We start from the raw sequence: 14,074 nt of genomic DNA on the forward strand, positions 1-14,074 counted from the left end.
CCACGTAGGGCGCTGCAGGATCAGACCTACCCCCAACATCAGAATATGCACCAATGTCCGCCCATCACACATGCCAGCATACAACCTCTTCTCCCAGCTATCAGCATCCGTCATCCATTTGGCAGCACATTGCAAATGTGCTGCATAATAGTAGTATCTAATGTTGGGAATTGCCAGTCCACCCCCTCAAGATCCCCCTGCAGCACGGACAATGCCACCCTGCTTCACCGACAGGCCCACACTAGAGAAATCAGCAAACTGTCCAAGCGACGAAAAAGCCGCGCTGCCAACGGATACAAAGAGTTCTGTACCAGGTATAAACACTGAGGCAAGAACACCATCTTTGCCACTGCTGCCGGTCCCATCACGGAGAGAGGCAACTTATTCCAAAAGGATACCGAGCGTTCCAGACTCGTCACTACTCGCTAAACATTGTATTTATCATACGCAGCCACAGAATTAGTGACCTAGATACCCAAGTACCTAAAACTCTCAACCTCCCATCAAAGCCCCGCCTCAGGAAGCTCAGCCTGTGGAACCCCAATGAGGGACCGCAAGGGGAACAGGAGCGATTTCTTCATGTTAATCTTAAGACCAGAGACAGCCCCGAAAGCATCCAACCTCTGCAGTAGCACTGGCACCGAGACATGGGGATCCTGTACATACACCAATGCATCATCGGCATACATGGAAATTACATGGGTGGACAGTCCCACCGTAATCGTCCATTGCACCATTTCCTCTCGAAGCCAGATCGCTAGAGGCTCTACCACTAGAGCAAACAGGAAAGGGGAGAGCGAGCATCCCCGTTGTGTACCCCCACCCACCTCCAAGGTGTTTGATATTTCTTCCCCCCACACGTACTTGTGCAGTTGGAGCAGTATACAGCAGCCGAACCCAAGCACAAAAACCGGGGCCAAACCCCATGCCCTGCAAAACCTCTGAAAGGTATCTCCAGTCTACTGTGTCAAAGGCTTTTTCCAAGTCAGGAGACACCAAAGCCTTTTTCCAAGTCAGGAGGCACCAACGCCAATTCTGTCTCCACTCCTTTGGTCTTGTGCAAATATGTGCCAATCGGCTCAGATTATAAGACATTCTATGACCAGGGATAAACCCACATTGGTTCTCGTGCACCCACATTGGTGAATCGCCCCACAAAGCTGAGTGGCTAAAATCTTACAAAGTATCTTGACATTGCTATTCAGCATGGTACGCGGGAGACACGAGGAGGGGTCCCTGGGATCCCCTCGGCTCGAGCATCAAACACACTATACCCTGGTGCATGGTGTCCGGTAACATACCACAACCTCGCACTTCCTCAAAGACATCCAGGAGCTTCTCCCATAATGATAAGAAAACGCTTGATACAACTCAACAGAAAAACTATCACTACCGGGGATTTGGATTTTGCCATTGCAGCCACTGCCTCACCCACCTTCTCTACAGTGATCAGAAGCTCAAGAGCATCCCTACTTTCCGGATCCAAATGCGGAAGCTGCATCTGCTGCAGAAACTCCCCCACGCCTTCCTCTGCTAGTATGACACCAGCTCTTGATACCCTCTGGAGATGCGCAGCTAATTCCCGTAGAATGTCCGTGCGACCCGTGAGCATTTCACCTTCAGCGTTCCTAATATGCAGAATAGGAGGGGCCTCCACCTCCCGTTTCAGAATCCACACTAAAATCTTGCCAGATTTATCTCCCTCTCGATGCAATTGCTGCCTATACCCTCTGTTAGAAATTGAGTTTCTGGTTGGCTAGGGTATGCACCTCAGCCAGGCAGAACCTATCCACTCTAGTCAGGGCAAGGGAGTTACACGTCCAAGATAACCCCTGCTCACCCCCCTGGTAGCTTGGCAGTCAGGCCTATCCCAGAGGCAATGTGTAAAGCATTTGCACAACACACACACAACACACGTGATGCAAAATGTACACCACAAAGTAAACACAACACTGAGCAATGTAAAAATAATCTGTATTGCACAAAACATAATTAGACCAACATTACACGTAAGTAATACCCTGCTACCTTAGCAGCTGTCAGAACGTTACACAAGTTACTAATACTCTGCAAGAATACGCAGTTGACACATTAGAACACGTAAGTACTCAGGATTCTGCAACATAAGCAGTAGTCAGGAATTACAGTAAGAATTCTATGCACTTGTCATAAATAACTCCTAAATACCCATAAAAGGAACATTAGAGAAGGTACCACGAGTCATAAAAAATATATATCAGCTAGACATGCCCAAAAAAGGAACATCAGCCCACATATGTAGTGACAGAAAGCAGGTAGGAAATTTATAAACATCCCAAGGTCTATACTAGGCTCCTGGAGCCCATATCCCCTAAAAAGTACCTGGTCTCTGCAGTAGACGCACTCCCAGTGCCTAGAAGAGCATGAGCGGGCCCCCGGCGCTCCTGCGTGCACTATGGGGGCCACGCGATGCTCCTGGGGGAGAGGGTCGGTCAGCACCCTCTCTTCTGGGTACAATGGGCCCCTCTGGGGGCCTGTGTTTTAGGTGGGGGCCTGCCTCGGCCTCCTTACACCCTGTCCTCGGGGTGGAGGCCCGGCGAGGCCCGAAAGCAATCAGGGGCAAAGGCGGGAAGGGACCTCTGTTGAGGTCTCCCTTTCCGAGTTCAGCCAAAAGGAAATGCCAAGAAGAAGGAGCGTCCTGCTTCTAACGCAGAGACCGGAGGAAGGGGGCGATCCCCGCGCCTTCCCCGAGTCCTGCTCGTGAGGCGTAATAGGTTGGACCCCTCCTGGGGCCCGCATAGACACTCTCCCGCACCCGAGGCGGTACATGAGTGTCTGTAGAAGGTTCCCGGGCCGCCGCGGTGATTTCTTTGAAGATCAGAGGCGGCTGGTGCCCTGAGGTGCTCCCAGAGTGGACTTTGCCCCGGGGGCGCTGACAGGAGCACGTTTGCTCCAGCTTTGTTTCTTTCTTGTGTTCCGGGGGCACCGAAAAGAGCGCGATCCTCGCGCTTTGGGCACAGCAGGCACCCGAGCTGCGCCGGTGTCTTTGGAGGGGCGCTTATCAAAGCGCAAGGGCACTTTCACAAGCTCGGGCTGCAGCTTTGATTCTCATCAGCACAGGGGCGCTTAGGGCACCAAACAGAGTGCTTTTCGCAGTGCTTTAGCCAAATCTGCAGGGATCGTTGCAGGGGTCAGGGGCCACAGCACTCTGTCCCTGGGAACAAGCAAAAACAATAAGAAGCACAGGGCTGGTGGGCCCAGCTACAGGCCAGCAAAAGGGGTGCAGATGGTGGCAGTTCCTTCTAGTGACCAGGCAGGTCACAGTTCAGCACAGCAGCAGCAGTCCAAGATGGTTTCCTGGTGAGTCCATTCATCAGCGTCCTGTGTCCAGTTTCAGGACCCAAGAATGTTCAAATTGTGGGGAAAATTCCCCTGTACATATACTGGGTTTACAGTGTGTTTTACAATGGCCAGGAGCGGGGGTTCCAACCAGTTACAACTGGTTCTGGGAGTGCCCTTTCTCTCCCCCAGCACAGGCTCCAAACATCAGTGGTGGGTAAACGACCCTATTGTGTGAGGGCAGGGCAAAGCCTTTACAAGTGCAGGTGTGCCCCGCCTCTCCCTTCTCTCAGCCCAGTAAGGCTTTACAATATGTCGATGCACCTCTGTGACACCTCCACCCTCCCTGTGTTCAGGCTGTCTGCGAAGGATGCACAAAGCCCCAAATGTCAGTCTGCCCAGACGTGGATTGAAGGCAAGCTGCAAAACACCAAAGTCATAAGCACAGATAAATGCGCTCTTTCTAGAAGTGGCATTTCTGTGATAGTAATAAAAGATACACCTACACCAGTAAGTAGCATTTCTTACCACTATCACAACCATACCAAACATGCCTACGCAACCCCTCATAAATCAGACAATACCCCTTACACATAAGGCCAGGCATTTCCAATGCAATCCTATGAAGAGGCAGCACTCACAGCAGTGAGACACCAGTTAGGCTGTTTGTCACTACCAGGACAGACCACCCAACATGGCACATGTCCTGCCTTCTACATACATGGCACCCTGCTCAAAGGGCTAGCTAGGGCGTACCTTAGGGGTGACTCACATGTAGTAAAAGGGGAGTTCTGGGCCTGGCAAGTAAATTTAGATGCCAGGTCCCTGTGGCAGGAAACTGCACACACAGGCTCTGCGCTAGCACGCCTTAGATATGTTTGACAGGCTACTTCAGTGGGTGGCGCAAGCAGTGCTGCAGGCCCACTAGTAGCATTTAGTTTCAGGCCCTGGGTATAGGGATACCACTTTACAAGGGACTTATAGGTAAATTAAATATGCCAATTAGGTATAATCCAATCATACCAATTTTGTAAGGGAGAGCACATGCACTTTAGCACTGGTTAGCAGAGAAAAAATGCTCAGAGTCAAAACGTCAGCCAACAAAGTTCAGAAAAATAAGGAGGCAAAAAGCAAAAAGTCTGGGGCATGACCCTGTAGAAGGGCCAGGTCCAACACCCTCTGAGTGTTGTCCGTCTTAATGTATCCCAACAAGTATTAACCTCCTTATATAACCTAAGCTCCTCCCGCCCAGCCGTACTCGCAACCAGTGACTGCTGCTGCATTTCCCCCAGTTTCACATCTAGGTCTGTAAGATCCTGCCCCAATTGTCTGCTCACCCCGCACATCATGCCTATGCACTCTCCCCTGATGACTGACTTCATAGCCTCCCACTCCAGGCCAAGAATGTAGATTCTTAGATGACATTCTGATCATGTGAAAAGGAGACATGACAATTCCTGACAACCCTGTTGAGTGGATTAATGGGCTGAATCTATTCTCATGATTTTCCAAAAACATCTCGGACAAAAAACTCCCATTCTTAGACCTCATTACTAGTATCAAGAATGGGTTTCTTAAGACAAACACCTTAAAAAGTACAGATTGCAATACTCAGGAAAAACCTTCCTTTCGGACAATCCCTCCAGATCAGGAGGCTGGACTACATGGGGACAATTTGATTTGATAGGGATAAATATATATATATATATATATACATATATATATATATATATATATATATATATATATATATATATATATATTTACAGTGGTTTACAAGAGTGATAATGATTTAACTATTTTGGTCACCATATGTACAGAGGACATTAAGTTATTTAGTATGCCAACGATACTTAGCTGATCATTTCTATGGAGAAAGACATTGATGGTACTGTGTACCATTTTCAAGACTGTATGTGGAACATTGCAGCCTGGATGTCCAGGAACTCTCTTCAGCTGTATAACGAGAAGGCAGAGATTCTGCTGTTTGGCAAAGCGCATAATGTTTGGTCTCCTGGTCATCTCCGTAGCTATGTGGAATTTGTTCACTTCAAAAGACTGCTAAAAACCTTGTAACATAACATAATAAGACCCCTTTAAAGGTAGATTAGGTAATAATTTGGACCTGAAGATGTGCCATTTGTTAGACCTGGCATCCTTGGAGTGGTCGCCCTTGATATTTTTGCCTTCTGACCGCCAATTTTGCTGACTTCATTTTTGCTGGATTTAGGACTCTGTGCACTTTACCACTGCTAACCAGTGCTAAAGTGCATGTGTTCTTTACTTAAAGTATGGCAACATTTGCTTACCCACAATTGGCTTATTTAATTTACCTATAAGTCCCTAGTAAAGTGCACCTCATGTTGGGTTCGGCCTATAAATTAATTGCTACTGTGGGCTTGTAGCACGGATTGTGCCACTAACTTCAGTAGCCACTTTAAACATATCTCAGTCCTGCCAGTGCAGAGACTGTGTGGGCAGTTTTAACCAGCCAGGCCAACCTGGCAAGGTTATAATCCTCTTGCCAGGCCGAAACCTTCCTTTCTAATACATGTAAGTCACTCCTAAGGTAGGCCCTGGACAGCCCCAAGGGTAGGGTGCAGTGTATTTAAAAGGTTGGACATGTTCTTTTAAGTTTTACATATTCAGGCAGTGAAAAACTCTTAAATATGTAGTTCAGTACTGCAAGGGCTGTCTCTCCTGTAGGTTAACATTAGGATTATTTTATTACAATTCATAACTGTAATTTCAAATTGGGAAGAGATGGGACCCCCACGTTTGGTGTCTCTGGAATCCCAATTTAAAAGCCCAATTTATGGTGAAGTTGGAATTTAAATTGTAATTTCAAAAATGCCACGTTTGGAAAGTTGGCATTTTCTTACTTTAAGAAATTCTGTGCCTTCTGCCTTTCTCTGAATACACGTCTTGATAAGTGACGGCTGGGCATTGTGCCACATACAAAGGGAGCTTAGTTGTGACTGATAGGCCATCAGCATCCTGATGGGAGGGAGGAGCTGACACACCTGAATAAGCTGTGCCTGTCCACAACCACAAAAGGCACCATAAACCCCTTAGTGAGTCTAGAGACATGGCAGGAAGGGCATGGAGCCTGTGCACTTCAAAGACCACTCTTTGAGTCTCCCCCATTTCAAAGGCAGAACTGGGTATATGTACCGGGCCTCAGACACCACCACTTCAGTACAGTTATGGACCTAAGGACATTCTGCCAGGAAGAAGGGCTGGTGTGCTGCTGAAGGGACTGTCACTTTTCTGGACTCTGTTGGACTTTGCTGGACTCCTGCTCTGCTGTGCCTCCCCCTGTGCCTGCAGCCCTCCTTGCCTGGGAGTGAGAAGAACTGGACCTGCATCTCTACATCCCTGGAACCAAAGTGACTCCAAGGGCTTGCTGTCTTGCCTCCTGTCCTGAAGTCTCTGGGACATTAAAGACTTCTCTTCCTCCTGCAACAGCACTTTGACTTTGCTTGCTGCAAGTCTTGTCTTTCCAATGGTGCCAATCCAGTCCTGGCCCCCTAGAAAAGGTATAAAGTGCTGCAACTGCCAGAACCTGCACATCAACGTCATTGCTCTGATTGGAACTGATGCATCTCCTTCGGCGCTGAGGCATCGCCTGTTTCAAGGACATCATATTGCCAGCTGCGAGGCTCAACGATGATGCAACACCTACATAGGAGGAAGCTGCCTCATCTCAGTTTGTGGGGCTTGGAACTGATGCATCGCCTACACCCAGTGAAATTGACGCCAACATATTGCCTAATCTGCTGCACGCATGGGGCCCCATCGACTTTTCAGCGGGACAAGGTTGGTCCCTCGATCCGACCCGTGCTCAATCACAGTCGGCCTGACTTTTCAGATTTGAGCCAGTCTAGTGAGATCAGATAGCCCCGGCTGGCACTTTGTGCTTTTAAGCACTAAAATTAAGTGTATTCTTTAAAAAATCATATCTTGATTTCTATCAATCAATCAGTGAATTTATAAAGCGCGCTATGTACCCGACAGGGTTTCGAGGCGCTGGGGGGGTGGGGGGGTGCTGCTAGCGTTCGAAGAGCCATGTCTTGAGGAGTCTCCTGAAGGTGAGGGGGTCCTGGGTCTGGCGTAGAGAGGTGGGGAGAGAGTTCCAGGTCTTGGCGGCGAGGAAGGAGAAGGATCTGCCGCCAGAGGTCTTGCGCTGGATTCGGAGGACGAAGGCGAGGGCGAGGTTGGCAGAGCGGAGTTGACGTGTGGGGACGTAGAAGTTGAGTCTGGTGTTCAGGTAGGTGGGTCCGGTGTTGTGTAGTGCCTTGTGTGCGTGGGTGAGGAGTTTGAAGGTGATCCTTTATTCCACAGGGAGCCAGTGGAGGTCCTTCAGGTGGGGGGAGATGTGACATCGGCGGGGTATGTCGAGGATCAGGCGGGTGGATGCGTTCTGGATGCGTTGGAGTCGTTTGATGTCTTTCGTTGGGATGCCTGTGTAGAGTGCGTTGCCGTAGTCAAGTCTGCTACTGACGAGGGCTTGAGTCACCGTCTTCCTGGTTCCTGTTGGAATCCACTTGAAGATCCTGCGGAGCGTGCGGAGGGTGTTGAAACAAGAGGAGGAGACGGAGTTGATCTGTTTGGACATGGTGAGAGCAGAGTCGAGGACGAAGCCGAGGTTTCATACGTGGCTGGCTGGGGTGGGTGGGGGTCCGAGGGCGGTGGGCCACCAGGAGTCGTTCCAGGCCGAGGGGGAGCGTCCGAGGATGAGGACTTCCGTCTTGTCGGAGTTGAGCTTCAGGCGGCTGTTGCTCATCCACTCGGCGATGGATTTTAGTCCCTCGTGGAGGTTGGTTTTGGCGGTGAGCGGATCTTTGGTCAGGGAGAGGACGAGCTGGGTGTCGTCGGCGTAGGAGATGATGCTAAGGTTGTGTTGACGGGCCAGTTGTGCGAGGGGGGCCATGTAGATGTTGAACAACGTTGGGCTAAAAGAGGAGCCTTGGGGGACGCCGCAGATGAGGTTGGTGGCTTTGGAGCGGAAGGGTGAGAGTCGGACTCTCTGGGTTCTGTCGGAGAGGAAGGATGAGATCCAGTTGAGGGCTTTGTCTTGGATGCCGGCTTCGTGGAGATGAGTTAGCAGGGTGCGGTGGCAGACTGTGTCAAAAGCGGCTGATAGGTCGAGGAGGATGAGGGCTGAGGTTTTGTCGTTGTCCATTTGTTGTCTGATGTCATCTGTGGCGGCGAGGAGTGCGGTCTCAGTGCTGTGGTTTCGTCTGAATCCAGATTGTGAGGGGTCTAGGATGGAGTTGTCTTCTAGGAAGTGGGCGAGCTGTGCGTTGACGATCTTCTCGATGACTTTCGCTGGAAAAGGGAGGAGAGAGATCGGTCGGAAGTTTTTGAGATCGTTGGGGTCAGCCTTGGGTTTCTTGAGGAGGGGTTGGATTTCTGCGTGCTTCCAGCTGTCCGGGAAGGTGGCGGTGTTGAAGGAGAGGTTGATGATCTTGCTGAGTTTGGGGGCGATGGTGGCGTCGGCTTTGTTGAATACGTGATGTGGGCATGGGTCCGTGGGAGAGCCTGAGTGGATGGAATTCATGGTTGTTAGGGTTTCGGTGTCGTCTACTTGGGTCCAAGTGGTGAGGCGGCAGGCGTGGGAGGAGTCGTCGGGGGTGGGGTCTGGCGGAGGTGCGGTGTTGAAGCTGTCGTGGATGGCTGCAATTTTCTGGTGGAAGAAGGTGGAGAGATCGTCGCAGAGTTTCTGGGAGGGAGGGACGTCGTTGACGTTGGCGTTAGGGTTGGAGAGTTCCTTCACGATGCAGAAGAGTTCTTTGCAGTCGTGGGCGTTGTTGAGGCGTTCTGTGAAGTGGTCGCGCTTGGCGAGTCGGATCCGTTGGTGGTGTTCACGGTTGGCGTCCTTGAGGGTAGCAAGGTTGTCGGGTGTGCGCTCGAGGATCCATTTCTTCTTGAGTTTCTGGCAGGTGCGTTTGGAGGTGGTCAGTTCGTCTGTGAACCAGGCTGTTTTTTCTTTTCTTGGTTGGCGGTGGGTTTCTTGAGTGGGGCTAAGGTGTTGGCGCAGTTGAGGATCCATTGATGGAGGTTGATGGCGGCGGTGCTCGGGTCGGTGGGTTCGGGTGGTGGGTATTTGGCGAGTGTGCTGGTTAGTTGGTCTTCGGTGACTTTTCCCCAGCGGCGGTGAGGCGGTAGAGGGATGCGGTGGTGTTCGGTGTTTTTCTTGAAGGTGAAGTGGACGCAGTGATGGTCGGTCCAGTGGAGTTAGGAGGTGTGGCTGAAAGAGATGTGGTTGCTTGAGGTGAAGAGTGGGTCAAGCGTGTGTCCGGCGATGTGGGTGGGAGTGTTGACCAGTTGACGGAGTCCGAGGTTGAGGAGGTTGGTGGTCAGTGATGCAGTGTTGGCGTCGTTGTTGTTTTCCAGGTGGAAGTTTAGGTCTCCCAGGAGGATGTAGTCTGGAGAGGCGAGGGCGTGGGTGCTTGCGAGGTCGGAGACGGTGTCGCTGAAGGGGGCTCTTGGTCCTGGAGGGTGGTATATGAGGGTTCCTCTGAGGGTAGTGTTGGGGTCCGTGTGAATCTGGAAGTGGAGGTGTTCGGCTGTCTTGAGGGTGTCGTCCGTGTGGGTGTGGATCTTGAGGGTAGATTTGTGGGCGATGGCTATCCCTCCGCCGATTCCGTTGGTGCGATCTCTTCTGGTGATCTTGTATCCGTCAGGTATGGCGATGGCGATGTCAGGGGCCGAAGAGTCGTTCCACCAGGTTTCGGTCAGGAAGGCCACGTCTGGGGCGGTGGTGTCGAGCAAGTCCCAGAGCTCGATGGCGTGTTTTTGTGCGGAGCGTGTGTTGAGGAGGATGCAGTGCAGGTGGTTTGTGTTGGTTGTTGCTGGCTTCGTTGTTCTGTTGCAGGAGAAGTTGCAGGAGCGGCAGGAAAAAGGTCCTTTGGTGTGCTTCGGGGTGGCCAGGAAGCACTCTGTGGAGGGGCCAGGGTTGAGGGCGAGGAGTTCGCGGGCCGAGTATCGGAAGCAGGAGGAGCGGAAGGCGTGAGGACCAGGGGGGGTGGTGATGGGCGCGGTCCAGGCGCGGACGGGAGCAGACGGGCGCAGACGGGCTTACCTCTGGCGCGCCTCCGCTGCGCGGACGCGCAGTGCCAGCCATTAAGAAGGGAGGGGGGAGGGAGGAGCAGCTGGGAGGCGGGAGGGAACGGCGAATGGGGGCACGAGGGGGCCGGGGCTGCAGGGAGGTAGCGGCAGGGAGCGGAGAGCAAGGGGGAGCGCACAAGGGGCGAAAACACGAAAAACAAGGCAAAAAAAGTCGGGCACAATTTTAAAAAACAGTCACAATTTGAAAACAGGCACAGAAATACACTAATGGCACAGTATACAATCGGGGAAACAGCAATCAGAGGGGCACAACGGGGGCAGAAGCGCAGGAGGCGAGGCGCTTGAAAACAGTAAAAACGCACTTACAGGACGGCGAAAAGTGGCACAAACAGAAAGGGCACGACGGGGGCAGAAGCGCAAGGAGGCAAGGCGCTGAAAAATGAGAAAAACACTTACAGGACGGCGGAAAGCGGCACACGGGTCAAGTGAAGCTTACTAGAGCCCACTAGACACCAGGGATGAGGCGCAGGAGGATGCCTGCGGGTGGAGGAGGGCCTCGAACACGCTAGCAGCAGCATGGGCGGGGGTCAGAGGCAGGAGACAGCAGGTTGGTGCTGCGGACGTGGGGGGCGAGCTCTAGACCTAAAACAGCTCAGAGGTCGCTCACTCGCGACGCGCAGCACCAGCCATTAAGAAGGGAGGAGGGAGGGAGGAGCAGCTGGGAGGCGGGAGGCGGGAGGGAGCGGCGAATGGGGGCGCGAGGGGGGCGGGGCCGCAGGGAGGCAGCGGCAGGGAGCGGAGAGCAAGGGGGAGCACACAAGGGGCGAAAACACGAAAAACAAGGCAAAAAAAGTCGGGCACAATTTTAAAAAACAGTCACAATTTGAAAACAGTCACAGAAATACACTAATGGCACAGTATACAATCGGGGAAACAGCAATCAGAGGGGCACAACGGGGGCAGATGCGCAGGAGGCGAGGCGCTTGAAAACAGTAAAAACGCACTTACAGGATGGCGAAAAGGGACACAAACAGAAGGGGCACGACGGGGGCAGAAGCGCAAGGAGGCAAGGTGCTAAAAAATGAGAAAAACACTTACAGGACGGCGGAAAGCGGCACACGGGTCAAGTGAAGCTTACTAGAGCCCACTAGACACCAGGGAAGAGGCGCAGGAGGATGCCTGCGGGTGGAGGAGGGCCTCGAACACGCTAGCAGCAGCGTGGGCGGGGGTCAGAAGCAGGAGACAGCAGGTTGGTGCTGCAGATGTGAGGGGCGAGCTCTAGACCTAAAACAGGTCAGAGGTCGCTCACTCGCGACGCGCAGCGCCAGCCATTAAGAAGGGAGGGAGGAGCAGCTGGGAGGCGGGAGGGAGCGGCGAATGGGGGCACGAGGGGGGGCGGGGCCGCAGGGAGCGGAGAGCAAGGGGGAGCGCACAAGGGGCGAAAACACGAAAAACAAGGCAAAAAAAGTCGGGCACAATTTTAAAAAACAGTCACAATTTGAAAACAGTCACAGAAATATACTAATGGCACAGTATACAATCGGGGAAACAGCAATCAGAGGGGCACAACGGGGGCAGATGCGCAGGAGGCGAGGTGCTTGAAAACAGTAAAAACGCATTTGATTTCTACTTATTGTACTTTTGTCTTTTTGGGCTTGTTTTCTTAATTACATTAAGCTCTATTGTTCTAACCAAGTGTAGTTTATTTATTGTGGTTTTTCACTGATTTGCTGTTTCAAGTGTTTGCCAAGTACTTTACACATTGCCTCCTACATTAGGCCTGCCTGCTCAGTGGCAAGCTACCAGAGGGTGAGCACAGGATAATTAATGGTGTGTAACTGACTTACCCTGACAAAGACTATGGTCCCTACTTAGACAAAGTGCATACCTCTGCCAACTAGGGACCCGATTTCTAACACCATTGATATTTTTTTAACAGTTTGGGCAAGAAACATCTCAACCTCTAAGGGGAATACAGGGCTACACTATGCCCTTTACATTCCCCCTCTTTTTGTTTTGAACCCTTAACAGGGACAATAGAGTGGTTGTGAGAATTCCTAGTTCATTTTTCATTACAGTTTGCACTAACAAATCTACACACACTCTGAGGGATCCGCCTAGATCCTGGGTCCAATAGGCACAACCAATGAAAACGTCTCTTGCAAAGAGACACTTTTTAAGTACCTGATGGGCATTGCAGCGCCATCCCAACGAGGACCTAGTCCAATATTGACACGTCACCTCTTGGAGTGGGTAAGGACCCTTGCTTCAATAATTTAAATACCCCACACGACCAATGTTTGGTTAGATTATACTATAATAATCAACCTAGTTCGGCATTGGAAAAGAACATTGTTTTGTTTTACAACGTGATGTCTTGCCAACATTCAGCGATCTGATCTGCCCAGATTAAGGGCACAATTTTCTGCGGGTTCGAACCGGCCTGTGCCAAAATACTTTGTATGTTTGATCTTGGCTCATTACGGCAGAAGCACAAGTCAATATAACTTTATTGACGATTATTATTCTATTGCAGAGCATGCAGGTTTTTACATGGCAACAGGGTGCCTTAACAAATGCCCTCATTTTGTGATGGCTGTTAGGTGTCCTGGAACAACATAATGTGCGTTTTTATGCATTTGCCCAGTTTTGCAGAATGAGATGATTTGGGAAATTACTGATACCCGACATAAAAGGTTTCAATTGGTAAAATCGATGTTTTTTGGGAATCATAGATAGGAATTTTCCCAACTTACATCACTTTATTTAGTCCGGTGATGTTATTGTTCAGCACCCCTACTGTGAAAATTGCAACAGCACAATTGGAGTCTTAAGCGGGTTCTTACAATTGTCTGTTTTAAAATTCTTCCTTGCTTTGAGTAATGGGCCACAGACAGACATCTTCTTTGCAGACATGAAGACGCAGCTGAAAATCCTACCCAAACTGACAGGAGTCCTGGCAACAAAAAGAGGGCACAGCCTGCACAGGAGGCTTCGTTTCGCGTTTGCAGTTAATCCCAACTGTTCTCTCCTTGATGAGAATGAGAGTTTAATTTCATCTTGTTTCCTGATTTATCTGAAGTCAAAAAGCCATTTGCTCCTTTCTCTGCCAATGATACATGCCAAATGGACGTACAGTGACCCAGATGCACCTGCTGGGGTTGGCTTTCTAGTCTGCTCTGTAGTTTTATTTTACATTAAACTTTAACTAAACATGTTTTCTAGTGACGTCAATATTATTCTCTGTAACTAGTCTAAGGAATCCCTTGCCTGTTAATTGTTGAGGAACTTTTTATAACCGATAAAGGAATTAAAGCAAATCACTCTTTGGCCCGAATAAAGGAGAATGCTGTTAAATCTGAAAGTGGTTACTCGTTGATGACATGTTAATGTCTCCTGTTTACCAGATCTAGAACTATCACCGGCCCTTCTTATGGGGTATTTGTTTATGATTTAGAGCGAACCTATCAATGGTGCCATGACACCAGGGTCCAGCGATATTAGGAGCCCAATTTACCGAAATTATAATTATGGCTGCATTTAAGTATCCAGACAGTGGATGCGGGAGGGGGCAATTTATCTGGCTTGCACCAGTTTGCTTATTTTGTTTTCTTTAACCACATTAAAAATCTATTCTGCTCGGTATTTCTCTATGCGGTGTGCAATCCAGTCAGTCTTATCA

This window comes from Pleurodeles waltl, chromosome 2_1 (assembly GCF_031143425.1).
Source record: "Pleurodeles waltl isolate 20211129_DDA chromosome 2_1, aPleWal1.hap1.20221129, whole genome shotgun sequence".
In the NCBI taxonomy this organism is placed as follows: Eukaryota; Metazoa; Chordata; class Amphibia; order Caudata; family Salamandridae; genus Pleurodeles; species Pleurodeles waltl.